The sequence below is a fragment of the Polypterus senegalus genome, chromosome 10 (assembly GCF_016835505.1).
Source record: "Polypterus senegalus isolate Bchr_013 chromosome 10, ASM1683550v1, whole genome shotgun sequence".
NCBI lineage: Eukaryota > Metazoa > Chordata > Cladistia > Polypteriformes > Polypteridae > Polypterus > Polypterus senegalus.
This window is the reverse complement of record NC_053163.1, coordinates 75,350,960-75,366,837: the sequence shown is the minus strand read 5'-3', so window position 1 is coordinate 75,366,837 and position 15,878 is coordinate 75,350,960. Positions and strand designations below refer to the sequence as shown.

The 15,878-nt window shown below is 35.0% G+C and overlaps 1 protein-coding gene across 5 annotated transcripts in view; it reads left to right on the top strand.

Annotated features, from left to right (window-relative positions):
- enox2 (ecto-NOX disulfide-thiol exchanger 2) overlaps positions 1 to 15,878 on the top strand; it is a 918,217-nt gene that overhangs the window by 110,429 nt on the left and 791,910 nt on the right. The window lies entirely within an intron of this gene.

Genomic DNA, 15,878 nt, shown 5'->3' with positions numbered 1-15,878 from the left:
ATTTTATTGTGATAATGTCCATAATGAATGTTTCCTGTAAACACATTATATTATAACATGAGACAATTATGTCAAAATCACAATGAAATGATTATTAAGAACAAATTAAGGGCTATAACTAAATCTTTGCCTTCACATACGGGAATCACTTCAGCCGATCCCATTCTTAATTCTATAGTTTACTTTTAGGCTTTCCTTTATTGTTTATATCCTCAAGTTCTTCTAAGCACATGTGATATCTGTTCTTGTTGATAAAACTGAACAAAAGATTTTGCTTCATTGAAGCCTACTATTGGAGAGAGCAATTTCGGAAAATACAGATTTTTATCTTTTAATGCCATGTAACAGTTTTGGATTATGTCTTCTGGTCATACTTTTTTCCTGCTGAGCCTGTGGAAATTGAGCTTTCTAATAGCTCAGAATTATATGTCCTGTGATTGCACTCCTGCTGGCACGCCTGACCTGATCAAGACCAGACAGCTTCTCTTACACAGATAGTGCTTGATTGCATTCATGGCAGGTTCTGTTAGGTGTGTGTCCTCAAAATTGCTCTCTTTTTCAAATGGAAGCAATAAGCAATGTAAAACTGAAATAATAAAACTTTTAAGGTAAACTTAACCAATTGTATTTATTGCATTCTCTAAACACAGTTTACATTGATTATTACATGATTTTTCTAGGATGAAAAGTATTTAGAAGTGGTATCTGGACATATCACAGTGGACTACACAGGAAAACAGTCATTATGTTAATTTTAAGGATTATTGGGTATCTCAATAACTAGATACTCCAAGGAAATATTTTTCCTAGTTCTTGTTGTATTCATTGTATTTTTTACATAAATAGAATTGAATAAAGGTCAAAAGAGGTTATTTTATGACTGGCTTTGTTTGACCCAGACCTGCTCATCCCAACAGCAGCACGCATAAAGTAACTTGAAAGGAAAAGGTTGTCTTAAAGGTTGACAAATACAATAGGCTGTTTCCCACATGACCCCATATATGGGTTTATTGAGGCCTTATACCTCTCTGTCCAGTAATAATGCAGAAAGTGTATGCATTGTAGGTGGTAGTTAGACATATGAGCTAATCTTTACAGATGAAAGCAAATTGAACTTTTTATGCTACTGTTGAACTACAACTTCATCAGGCATACTCTAAAATACAATGTAAACTAAAATAATTCAACACTGATTGTCATTCTTTGAACACAAATAAAGACATATCACATTATTTCAAAGGCAAACACATATATTCTAAAACCAGTTAAATGCTAAACTGATAAAGAGAGAGAAAGCAAAGAAGAATGCAAAAAAAAAGCAAGAAAAACCAATTTGACCTGTCTCTACATATGTTAGGTACTCTTATGATTGTAAAAGGCACCGCTACTGCTTTCATTTCAGCATCCCAAATCCTTCAAGTTTTCCTTTTATATAAATATCTTTAACTCACAATAGCTACCATCTCAATAGAGAGCTGTTGTTCTATGTCTATTTTCTGTCAGCTCATTTGCTGTTGTTAAAGGGAAGCCTAATAAATTCTGGTTAGGGACCACTCTCAAGCTATTGTAGCTAACAGGAAGAATCTGAGTGACAAAACTTGAACAATCTGAGACCACTAATAAACTATTCAATTTATCTGAAGTAATAAGAACATAATGTGTTTTTTTAAATTTATTTAATTTTAGTATATGGTATTGGCAATTTGAATACTGGGATTGTAAAGTTGAATAAAAACGGGACAAAGCACACATACTGTTGACGGAAGGAAAGCAGGGAAACAAAGTGTGGTAACGACTCTTAGATTGTGCTCCAGGGACGGAGTAAAGAGGAATCCAGCCTTCACCAGTCGTCTAGACAGTTGCTTCATGATTTTTCCTGAGCTTGTCACCACAAAGACAAGAAGCATATAGATTTTCATCAAGTATACTTCTTAGGCCCTCTTTGGTAAGAGACTCTGATGGCTACATCTTTTATTTTGATCTATACCTACAGTACATGCTGATCCACTCCTGTGGAAGTGACTCACAAGGTGTTTGACAAATGAAACGAGACCATACATCCCCTTAATTATGGAGGAATATTTTGGACAAAATTAAATAAATAACTACATGTGTCATGAAATATGTTTGTTGTTGCTTATTTATGTACTTATTTAATAATTTCTTAATTTCAGTGACACAGCACGCAGCATGAAATACACTTTAAAATGAAAACGGTCATTTTCATCTGTCAAAGTTAAGAGGGTGGGCTCTAGTGAGTACTGTTTTTTGATTGATTAATTATCAGTGTAGTTTACATAAATCTTCAGCCATTAAAGGCCTCATTTACAGAGAATACTTCAGATATGGACTCTGATAATGAATTCAAGGCTTCTTGAATGAAAGTAACTGTTTTGCAGAGAGATTCTGGGCAACTTTTTCTTACTCTCATATCTGCCACGGATGCGCACAGTCACAACTTTGGGCATTGTGTAAATGGGCATTTCTCCATGCTACTAACAATTAACCAATCACACAACAGTACTTGTTAGAGCCCACCCTGTCAACCTAATGAATGAAAATTACAGTTTTCTTTTTAAGGCATATTTCATATTGCATGCTGTGTCAGTGAAACAAGTAAATGAAGTAATTAAGTACATTAAATAAATAAGCTGCAGAAACATATTTCATAGCAAATTTCATTATTTGTTATTATTTATTGTTACATTTCATAATGCATTTTTTAATTTGCATAATTATTTAATTATATCCAAAATATTCCTCCATGCTTAATAAGCTCATTTGTTCGACTAATCATATTGCTAAGAATGTCCCTATTTCAAATCTTTCATAAGAGGTGTACGTAGCACTAATTAATCCATATACGTCAGCATGATAGTCATAAAAAAGATTAAGAAATTTCTTTACGTTTATTAAAATCCTTTTTGTATGGTTAAGTATGTGTAAGGTAATGTCATTAATCAGCTGATGTCACAAATTTTTGGCATGTGATTTTTTTTATTATATTTTTTCTGATGTTTGTGAATTTCAGGTTAAAATGTTAATGATCATATCTGGCATGCTTTTAATGTAATGGTCTTGGTTCCAGAGACGTGCATAAAGGGGTGGCTGCAGTGGCTCAAGCCACTTTACCTTCATTGGCCTAAGCACATTTTATTCCTAGTTGTGGCCCAATTGTTTTCTCAGATGCACAAATTTATTTATCTTGTAAGAAACAGAAAATTCAGCAATGAGCAACATTCTTTATTAAACTATGTAGGCTATTGTTAACTGTTCCATATTAAAATAAAATATGGTCTGTGTTATTTTTATTAACTTCACAAAAATTATAGGTGTACTGGTCATATTGTTTCATATAATGAAATAGAGGATTGCTATGATGTTTTTGCACAAGTTGCGCATAATCATATTGATTATAACGCCAGCGCTTTTAGTTTGCTTTTAAGAGTCTTCAGTCACTTCCCTTGGAGATTTATCAATAACTTTTTCATAGTGTGCAGCATTTTCTGACTGTAAACTCAAAACACTGCGGTGGGCTGGCGCCCTGCCCGGGGTTTGTTTCCTGCCTTGCGCTCTGTGTTGGCTGGGATTGGCTCCAGCAGACCCCCGTGACCCTGTAATTAGGATATAGCAGGTTGGATAATAGATGGATGGAAACTCAAAACATATTATAACAGAATTTTTCCATCGGTTGTTTGCAGCGGGGAATAAAAGTATTGCATTACATCTACAGTTATAATGGGTTAGGAAAAATATATATGGCGAGCCTATGTTAAAGATTTGTTTTGCACCTGAGGTAATAAGTCAGAGAAACTCACGAATCATAATGGTGGAAAATGTCATCTTTAAAAGAAAATGTGGTACAAAGGACCTTAGTTATCTACGTCTACAGCTGCTATTCAAAATGGATGTAATCAAGTTCACTTGAGACTGTGAGAGGTGTTCTTTTCTGGTCGGTGTGACTTCTGCTTAGCATCAAGTTTACATTGAGAGATGGAAAATGATTGTGTTCAGGAACTGGCAATTACGAAACATAACATCCTGTTGTTTGACAGAAGCCAGTTCAAAATGACAAGGCATAAAGGTGTGTAACTGTTTTGTTTGTATTACATTGGACCATGCTTCAAGAGTTACACCTTATTAAAGTGGAAAGCACAAGATAGAAAGGCATGTGCTATGGATACATCATAATGGTTATATGGCAATATTTGTAAATTGACCGTCAGAATTATGTTTTTTGCCAGATGCCAGGAAACTGCCTTTGGACTGTAAGTAAAACAAGAGCTGGACAATCAAGGCTAAAAATGGTGTGCCAGGGACAAAAGGCAAGATGATGTACAGTGGTGTGAAAAACCCCCTTCCTGATTTCTTATTCTTTTGCATGTTTGTCACACAAAATGTTTCTGATCATCAAACACATTTAACCATTAGTCAAATATAACACAAGTAAACACAAAATGCAGTTTTTAAATTATGGTTTTTATTATTTAGGGAGAAAAAATCCAAACCTACATGACCCTGTGTGAAAAAGTAATTGCCCCCTTGTTAAAAAATAACCTAACTGTGGTGTATCACACCTGAGTTCAATTTCCGTAGCCACCCCCAGGCCTGATTACTGCCACACCTGTTTCAATCAAGAAATCACTTAAATAGGAGCTGCCTGACACAGAGAAGTAGACCAAAAGCACCTCAAAAGCTAGACATTATGCCAAGATCCAAAGAAATTCAGGAACAAATGAGAACAGAAGTAATTGAGATCTATCAGTCTGGTAAAGGTTATAAAGCCATTTCTAAAGCTTTGGGACTCCAGCGAACCACAGTGAGAGCCATTATCCACAAATGGCAAAAACATGGAACAGTGGTGAACCTTCCCAGGAGTGGTCGGCCGACCAAAATTACCCCAAGAGCGCAGAGACGACTCATCCGAGAGGTTACAAAAGACCCCAGGACAACGTCTAAAGAACTGCTGGCCTCACTTGCCTCAATTAAGGTCAGTGTTCACGACTCCACCATAAGAAAGAGACTGGGCAAAACGGCCTGCATGGCAGATTTCCAAGACGCAAACCACTGTTAAGCAAAAAGAACATTAGGGCTCGTCTCAATTTTGCTAAGAAACATCTCAATGATTGCCAAGACTTTTGGGAAAATACCTTGTGGACTGATGAGACAAAAGTTGAACTTCTTGGAAGGCAAATGTCCGTTACATCTGGCGTAAAAGGAACACAGCATTTCAGAAAAGAACATCATACCAACAGTAAAATATGGTGGTGGTAGTGTGATGGTCTGGGGTTGTTTTGCTGCTTCAGGACCTGGAAGGCTTGCTGTGATAGATGGAACCATGAATTCTACTGTCTACTAAAAAATCCTGAAGGAGAATGTCCGCCATCTGTTCGCCAACTCAAGCTGAAGCGATCTTGGGTGCTGCAACAGGACAATGACCCAAAACACACCAGCAAATCCACCTCTGAATGGCTGAAGAAAAACAAAATGAAGACTTTGGAGTGGCCTAGTCAAAGTCCTGACCTGAATCCAATTGAGATGCTATGGCATGACCTTAAAAAAGCGGTTCATGCTAGAAAACCCTCAAATAAAGCTGAATTACAACAATTCTGCAAAGATGAGTGGGCCAAAATTCCTCCAGAGTGCTGTAAAAGACTCATTGCAAGTTATCGCAAACGCTTGATTGCAGTTATTGCTGCTAAGGGTGGCCCAACCAGTTATTAGGTTCAGGGGGCAATTACTTTTTCACACAGGGCCATGTAGGTTTGGATTTTATTTCCCCCTAAATAATAAAAACCATCATTTAAAAACTGCATTTTGTGTTTACTTGTGTTATATTTGACTAATGTTTAAATGTGTTTGATGATCAGAAACATTTTGTGTGACAAACATGCAAAAGAATAAGAAATCAGGAAGGGGGCAAATTGTTTTTCACACCACTGTATTTTTATTTTATTTAAATTATAATATCAGCTAAAGTATAGATCGGTAGCTTATAAGTGAACACTTTACTGCTTTGTTTGGTATCTTTAGTTTTGTGTGGCAGCAGCAAGCATGCGTTTCCACCGTTGTGTGAAGACAGGCTACAAAATTTTCGGCATCTAGTTGATCTTAGTGAAAATGTTCTCATTTTAGAGCCACTGACTGCCTATTTACAACAAGATTTGTATATTCTACATTATATTTTATATAGTTGAGTCAATGGCATCTTGCATTTTGCTCTTTGTAGTGACAAGTCTGCACCAACCTTTTGAATCCAGCTCATGGTATTAGTGAAATGATTTCTTTTTGACAGGACTGTTGCATATCCACTGTGAGCACACTCATGTTTGAGACCGTGATTTTGAATAGTCGTGATTGCTGTGCCCTATGTATAGAGTAGCAAAAAGCAAATCATCATAGTAAACAGAACTACTGTAGTCTGTGTAACAGTGAGGTCTTTAAACGTCAAACAGCAAAGCCCACTCAAACACATTGAAATGGGCTCCCCCACATGAGCACTGTTAAATGTAAAAGCTGCTTTGTAAGTAAGAGCTAATGTGCAAACTCATGTTCTGTTTTACCAAATGTTATGAAATGAGTAATAATTTTTATATGTCTTTACAGTAATTGAAAATCTTTAATTTCATATTTCCCGGGTACTGTATTTGAGTTCTATAATTTAGATTTCAATTTGTTCTCATAGTCCAAAAGCAGACATAATCTTCTTTTCAAAGTACTCTAGAAATGTGTTTCTGTGTGAGAGTGATAGTGGGCAGTCTAAGATTAGACTCTATGTGGCATGTCTTGTTGTTGGTGTTGGCTCTAGCGAAGAGCCAGAATACAGCAGAAAGTAGGGAGGCCTTTTTTTTTGTTTAAAAAAAAAAAAAAAAGTAATTTTAACAAAGTTAACCTTACTAAGAAGTATGGATGCATCTTTAATAGATGAGACTAACAATCATATTGAATTAAAAGTAAGTTAATGATGCAACAAAGCATATTTCATACATAATGAGCAAATAATGTGTCCATGTTCAAAAGACTGCCAAGTGACAGAGATCTCTAGTTAAATGTACAAGGCTATATCACAATGCCTACATGATAAATGAGGCAGTGGCCAGTTTTTTGAAGGATGCATTTATGGACAGTTTTATTTGCCTTGTATAGAGTTCGGTGTGAAGGAGTGAACATGTTGACATTACTTTTAGTTTTTTTTTTCTATTTTCTTTAAAGTCGCCCATTTCTTCCAGTGCAGGGAGGCAGAAAATGGAACCAAAAATATTTTTTTACTATTAAACTCTTAAGCTGACAACACATAAAAATCAAAAAGGTATTATTATTTATTTTTTTTTAGTCATTGAGAGATCTTAATACATATACTATTTGTACAATAATTTTACAATGAACTTTTGTGCTCTAGATCATACTGTAATAATCTTTTGCTGAAAGTCTAATGCCCAAAAATAATAGTCATACTGTATATGGTAATGGATTCAAGTGGCTTCCTGAATATCTGACTCCAAATAGGCACTGTAAGGAGAAAAAAAAAACCTGATTTGATGTGCCATGATGTAAATGCTTGCTAGTAAAGTCCAACTAACTAGGTGAGAAGTTATTTATTTATTTTTTACTCTCTTGACTTGTTAACATGTGTTATATTAGGAACATTAATTATATACACAAGAGATGGGTCTTTTTAATAAACAGAGATAATCAACACGGACAAATGCTTCTTTGCCAAATTTGTGAATGTTATAATGGCCCTGAAATTAAACCCAAGTTTCCCCTGAAATTAAAAACACAGCAATAAATGAGGGAAGTAATTTGTCTTCAGGATTAAAATGTAACAAAGTCTTTCCCATAAATTGCCCCTTCTCCCCTTTTCAGCCACTGCCCACTAAAATGTCTGTGCACATCCCTGCTGAACATCTTGAACAGTTTGCATCTGTCTGCCATAATTTAGGGTTCCAGGACTGAAGTTTTGGAAGCAGTTTTAATTACACTATGTGCACAATTATTAAGCAAGTTGTATTTTTGAGGATTCATTTTAATATTGAACAAATACTGTACAGTGCTATCAGTCAATCTAAAATGTTAATAAACCTGTAATTTGAATGTTTTACAAAGGAAATGTAAGTGTGAACATTCTCAGGGGAATACATACTGTATGTGTGCACAATTATTAGGCAACTATTAGTGTGCAGAATTATTATGCAACTAAAGAGAAAAGCCAAGCAAAATGACACCTTTTATTGGCTAACTAAAAAGATTACAATATGCAAGCTTACGAGGCAACTCAGGCCCCTTCTTCAGGCAAGATGGAAAAACAAAAATTTAGTTTGTTTTCATCTGTTAAAGTGAGAATAATAAACAACTCAAAATTTACAAATACATTTTTCTGACATTTAAAAAACAAAAAACAAAATCAATGACCAATATAGCCATCCTTCTTTTCAATAACAGTCATAAGCCTTCCATTCATGGAGTCTGTCAGTTTCTTGATCTGTTGACAACTTTATGCAGCAGCAACCACAGCCTCTCCCAGACACTGTTCAGAGAGGTGTTCTCTTTTCATTCCCTGTAAATCTGCCGTTTAAGAAGAGCTTTAGGTCAGGTAAGGAAGGGGGCCATGTCATTTTTCTTTTATCTTTAAGGCCTTTACTGGTTGGCCACGCAGTGGAGTTCTTCGATGCATGTGATGGAGCATTGTCCTGCATAAAAATCATGGTCTTCTAGAAAGATGCAGACTTTTTCTTTTACTACTGCTTGAAGTACTAGGGTGTTGTACTGTTAGCAATTATGAATGTAGAGAAAAGCCAAGCAAAATGACACCTTTTATTGGCTAACTAAAAAGATTACAATATGCAAGCTTTTGAGGCAACTCAGACCCCTTCTTCAGGCAAGATATAATACAGAAACTGGAGTTCCCTCTGTTTATATACTGCTTGAATAAAGTGTCTTTGTCTTCTAAAAACTGGCAGTAAGTTTGGGAGTTGATTTTGATTCCACCTTATACCTGAAAAGGTCCAACTAGCTCATCTTTAATAATACCAGACTGGTGTCTGAGTTGAAGTGAAGCTCTGTGCCCATTACTGATCCAGCCATGGGCCCATCCATCTGCTTCGTCAAGAGTCATTCTCATCTCATCAGTCCATAAAACCTTTGAAAAATCTGTCTTCAGATATTTCTTGGTCCAGTCTTGACGTTTCAACTTAGGTGTCTTGTTCAGTGGTGGTTGGGTTTCAGCCTTCCTTACCTTGGCCATGTCTCTGAGCACTGAATACCTTGTACTTCTGGGCACTGCATATAGGTTGCAGTTCTGAAATATGCTGGAGGATAATGGGTTCCTGGTAACTTCACGTTTGATTCTTCTAAAATCTTTGGCAGTTAATTTGCGTCTTTTTTTCCCCAATACGTTTCTTGTGGTCCTGTTGACTATTTGCAACAAAACGTTTGATGGTTTTGTGATCACACCCCAATATTTGGGCAATTTTAAGAGTGCTGCATCCCCCTGAAAGACTTTTTACAATTTTTGACTTTTTAGTGTCGGTTAAATCTCTTTTTTGGCTAATCTGCATGTTTAAACTGAAATTTTGTCATGAGTATAGGGTGTTTTGCAATTATTATTTAAATTTAATTATTTTAAGTGTCAAAACCATCTTCTTTTACACATGTTTTACCTCAGGGCGGCTGTAGCTCTAACCATTTTATTAACATGATGCACTGTTTATTATTTTCTATGCACAGAAATGAGAAATGACGGCAGTTTTTAATGGTTACAATTGAATGTAATTTAATTGTTTTTCTTTACTGCAGTTGGCAAAATGATATTAATAACAATCCACTACAAGGATATAGCAAAACTAGCAATTAAATACAGATGACAGTACTACTGTTGCAGTTTCTGAAAAAAAAACTACAGATGATTAAATTCTGCTCATCTGGTAAGCTTTTTACTAACATAATCATTTTCATGGAGACTTTTTTATATAATCTATATAATATAAATAGCTTGGTATGATTTGTCCTACTTTAAATCCCTTATCTAAGTTTGTTTTAATAAGAACTAACAGGTTTAATGTACTGTCTAACAGCCTAAAGGCAATGGCTGCATTGCATGTGGTTTAGTTTGTCTATATAAATGTCATCAAGGTCTCTGTAGTGCCTGTGGCTTAAGATTTTTTTTTCTGCTTACTGATTTATTATAATCTTTGATTCCAAAAATATAAATAATTTGTGAGAGGAAAAAAATCCTAAATTTAAATGTTTTGCAGTTGCATTTTGAATTTTAAATCTATTTTAATACTTTATTACAAAGAATTGCTTTATGGTTTGATTAAATAACGTGAAATTGACATTAATAAAAATAAAACAAAATTTATTGATGTAGCAAATTTTCTTGCAAAAAGTGTTGCTCAAAGTGTTTTACAAGAAATAAAAGAAGTAATTACAATTTCAAAGAAAATAGAAAAATGTAAAAGATTATGCAAATTACTAATAAATTAGATACATAAATTAACATATATAGTAAATGGATGCATTCATATATAAACAATGGAAGTAAATAATAGAAATGGAAGAGTCTGAAAGCATAGCCTATATAACTTTCAGCTAAATGCAATTTTTAAGTCAAAGAGGAGAGCAATACCAAATCTAGAGAAAATAAACTTATAGGGGCTGTAAGGCCAAACGACTGTCCAGTCCTTCTTGACATACTGCAAAACATGAATGTGATAAAATTATTAATGTCATAAATTAATTCATTATTGTTATGTTATAGCATCCTAGGAGATAGATACAGTGGGTCTCTTCAGTAGTTGGAGCATCCACATTCCTTCCAACGTGAAAGAATTAATTGTAGCCACAAAGTATTTTGAGCAGATGGCAGTGGCCCAGGATGCCACAGCAGAAAACAGGAAAGGAAAATTGATAAAAATAAAAAGTAGCACTTAGTGATTGGTGCAGTTTCAATATTTGATATTGCAGTATCTAGTTACATTTATTACAATCAACACAAAAAGTAGTTTTGAAGATGCCAATCTGAATAAGAAGGCCTTTAGAAGCTTTTTTTGTTTGTTATTTAATAATATTCTAAAGTATTATGAAGTTATGTTCTCATTGTTAAAGCACTATAAGACTTCAGTGCTTGAGAGCAAAAAGGCGCCTCACCAGTTATTTTATGTTTGGAATAACAAGCAGACTAGTTTTTGAGGATCTACGATTATGATCGGGAGTATAAGGTAGAGACACTGGTTAGAGCTTTAGACACAGTTAAGAGCATTTTAAGATTAGTACTAAAATTGTGCTTAGATTTTCATTTTTTGGTAAAGATTTTTGTTGCTTCATTTTGAAGTAACTGCAACAATTCATGTCTTCTTTTAGGCACTCCTGTTAGGAGTGCATTGTGGTAATCTATTTGACTAAAAACAAATTTGTGTATTCAGTGCTGCTTCTAGGCAAACTGGGGCCCTTAGCGGTATCTTCTTCTTGGACCCGCTAAACTCTCCTTTAATTTGAACAGGATCCGCCAGCCAGGACGGATTGAGACACACGAGGGTAATGAGCAAATGCGTAGGATGAGCTCTGATGGTATATATAAAGGAAGAGACATCAAGTATTTTTAAATTTATTGTATTCCCTGTCTTTTACAAGTAAAGTACCCAGTATACAATAATAAAAAAGAAAATTGTAACAATTAGTAATAATCTGACACTGTGTTTTAGTGTTATTAACACTTATCAACAGCAGATTTAATTAATTGCAGAATTTTCTTTATATTACTGTGAGACTTGATCAGATGGTACAACATTTTGGTTGGCTTGACTGAATGGAATAGCTTAGATCAAACTTTAATGATAGTTGAGAAAGACTAAATGTATGATTGTTGCTTTCAATTTAAAACTCAATTTAAATTTATTTTTAATAAATTTGCAAAAATCTCAAGTAAACTTTTTTCACGTTGTCATTATGGGGTGTTGTGTGTAGAGTTCTGAGGAAAAAAATGAATTTAATCCATTGTGGAATAAGGCTGTAACATAACAAAATGTGGAAAAAGTGATGCGCTGTGAATACTTTCCGGATGCACTTTAACTACTTTTAGAGCTGCATGCAGTGTCTGTATATTTTTAAGACATATCCTAAATACTATTAGCTGTATCGTCACTGAAATTGAGTAACATTTTGTCAAAGCTGCTATTATTCATTTTTTAAACATGGAAGAAGAAAGATAGTAATATTAAATGACATTTCTGCATCACACTATTTTTTATATTGATTGGTAACACTTACTGTATTACATGTATTAAGGCATATATATTTTTGTATAGTCATAGTAAAATGTTTACTTGCTGTGAAAGTGGTTATGATTTCCTCTCATGTAATAAAAAAGTAAAGATTGATTTTTTTTTTTGCAAAACTTGTGTATTGACTATTTTTTGATGTTTTTGTAGTTTTATAAATTTTTAATTACCGTAGATGACGCACCCTTAATTTCTAGAAGCTTTGTTGACATTTATAAACACTCCTCTGTTACCAACTGCATCTACTGTATAACTTATTTTTAAATGTATCATATATGAATGTAAAAAGTTACTAAACAGCAAAATGCTGCAATTTATATATACTGTTGTGTATTTTTATTTATACTAACACCATATAGTTATATACTATTGTATGTACCTATATGGTGCCAGTGTTTTGCATGAGATATATCAATGAGCAAAGATTATATTTTGAAGAACTTTAAAAACTGGCATGTTATAATTACTGTAAATTGGAGAAAACTTCAACACTAGCAGTGAATGTGTATTGTGATGGACAGCGTGCAGCAAGTGGCATCCTGGTTGTGTTTGAACATGAACACTTACCTGGCCAGAAGGCTACTTTAATGGAAGGAGAGGGGAAGACAATTTATTCGGGTTGCATTCATCTCTAAAACACTTGGTTGTAGCATACCCAGTCTAAGATTCCCACATGAACACCTGCAGGGTAGGCTGAGTGTTGCAGTCTTGTGGGGCAGCCCTGTTGGGTGCTGTGCGGTCTACCAGGGAGAGCTGTGGGGATCATCAATCCCTACTTCATGGGGCTTCTGCCGTTATCCAGAAGTGCTTCCAATGAACATTTTCATGACACCAGAAGTACTCCCAGGTTCCATATAAAAGAAGCAACTCCATTCCAGTGCAGGGAACCAGAGTTGCGAGGAAGCAGATGAAGCTTGCCTGGAGGAGCAGAGGTGTGAAGAAAAAATATTTAAGAGTGTTTTGTGTGTTTCTGCTCTTTTGAGACCCGTGTAAATTATTCCTATGATGTATACCTTTTGTTCATATAGTGACTGGACTTTTGTCTATGTATTTATGTCTGGAGTTTGGGGTGCTACAGCACCCCTGGTGGCCACAGTATGTTTAATTTTTTTTTGTTTGTTTTTAATGTTAAAAATGGTTGAAGTTATGTTTAATAGCTCTGAACCAAAGTATGACAGCATCTTTATATGGTACACACAAGATTATTTTTTCAGTGCTGCTGAGAAAGACTGTCCAACCCAAACACATACACACTCTTTATTGACTAAACTAAATATTTGGAAGCTTCAGAAAATTGACAAATGTTTATGTTTGTTACATGTGTTGTTATTGCCATTGGTAACCAAGTGGGGGGTGACTCTATTTACGATGCAATTTAATCAACCATTCCGTTACTGTGAATCACATCGTAAAATTTTATTTAAAATTATTCTGCTTTTTCATAAGTTACATGATTCGGAATGCTTTAATCATCCATCCATCAGTTCCATGAACCCCTGTAAATCATTTTTACAGCTGCACAGAGCAGAAGTACATCCTGGCCTCATTGAGTACAAGGTAAGACCAGATCCAGTCCTGGACAGAGAACTCTCACTCATCCATGTTGAAACTGTTTAGAGTTGACAGTTATTCTAACCTGCATGTCTTTAAGATATGGTCAGTTTTGCTGCTTTGTTTCCTCAGATTCCTGAGTTCTAATCAGAACTTACACATGAGAACTGTCTGTGAGCAGTTTGCATGTTCTCTCTTTTGTTTTCCTTTGTCTTCCTTTTTTATTCGTTTCATTGTCAGTAATTTTATTAAGACCATTTATTGTTTATTAGTTTTATAGTTTATTAGTGTTGTTTAATTTAAAGAAAGTTACAATATAAGTATTGTATTTTTTTATGTGTTTTATGTATGTGTTGCATGCTAACTTTGCATTAATTCATTTATTTATTGTGGCAAGGAGCAACAAAGAGCAAGTGTGAGACTTGTGTTAAAATTGACCAATCAGATTCCTAAATAATCACTTTTTAATTTAATAATTGAGATATTACATTTTTTAAATTAAGAAATATTTCAAATTACAATTTTCAGGATACATTTTTTTTTATTTGTTACTCCTTTATGTGCTCTTAACTGAATAAGTAGGCAACAATAGGAGATATCAACCTAAATATTTATCATATTGCACTTCAAATTGGAACCACAATCTTCTCCTTCCTTTAATCTTTTCACACTTCTATGTGGGGTAAATATGCTTGATCAACCTTCTCTAAACAGCTTGGTCCTACACCTCCTCACCAGTCAGGCACTTTTCTTTCAGATCTTCCTTAACTTTATCCATCCAACTCTGATTTGACTCCCCTCAATTTCTCTTCAGCTGTACTTCAATTCCTGTCACTCTTTTGTTCACACATTCATTGTCTCTGTTCATCATTTGTCCATATCACTTCAACCTACTTTACTGTACTTTCTTAGGTATCTCTCACACTTTGGTTGTACCTCTGATTTTCTCATTTTTAATTCCATCCTTTTTTGTAGCTCCAGGAATTCATTGCAACATTCTCATTTCTGCCACATCTAACTTCTTCTCCTGCACTCCTTTTACTGCCCATGTCTCAGCTCCATACACCATTGCTGGTCTTACCACTAAAACCTTACCTTTGCCTTAACTTCTTCCAATTGTTCCATGCACGTTGCATCTATGGGTTAACTATGTATCTCATTTTTCATCTTGGGCTACCGCTGATCCTAGATATTTATATTTATCCATTTTCAATAGCTCTTCCTGCAGACTATCTTCTGAATCATGATCATAGTTAAACCACATATATTCTGTCTACTTCCTGTTTATCTTCAATCCTTTATCTTCAAAAGCTGTTCTCCATTCTTCCAACTTCTTCCCCACAATCTCTTTTCTAATGCTAAACAAGACCATTTCATTAGCAAAAAAATGAACTGGGAGTTTTAGTCTTTTATCCCATGACTCAACACATCCATAAACAGATCAAAGAAGAGCAAATTGCAATCGCAATATTTTGTCAGAATAATTGCAATATAATTTTTTTACCAAATCATGCAGATGTAGCCCTCACTATGATTCTGTATAGCTAATGGTGACCACTACAATACCAAATACAGTATGTGGTGATCAGCCAGAACATTAAAACCATCTGCCTAAAACTGTGTAGGTCCCTCTTGTGCAAACCAAAAGAGTTCTGACCCATCGAGGCACGGACTCCACAAGACTTTTGAAGGTGTTCTGTGCTATGAAAATGTTAACAGCAGATCCTTGAAGTCCTTTAAGTTTCAAGGTGAGGCCTCCAAGGATCAGACTTGTTTTTCCAGCACATCCCACAGATGGTCAGTCAGAATGTAATTTGAGTTATGTGAAGGTCCAATCAACATTTTAAACTCTTTGTCACGTTCATCCAGACATTCCTGAACAATTTTTGCATTGTAGCAAAGCACATTATCCTTCTGAAAGAGGCCACTGCCATCAGGGAGTACCTGTTGCCTTGAAGGGGTTTATGTGATCTGCAAAAGCCCTTAGGTAGCTGGTGCATGTCAAATTAACACACACATGAATACCAGGACCCAAGGTTTCTCAACTGA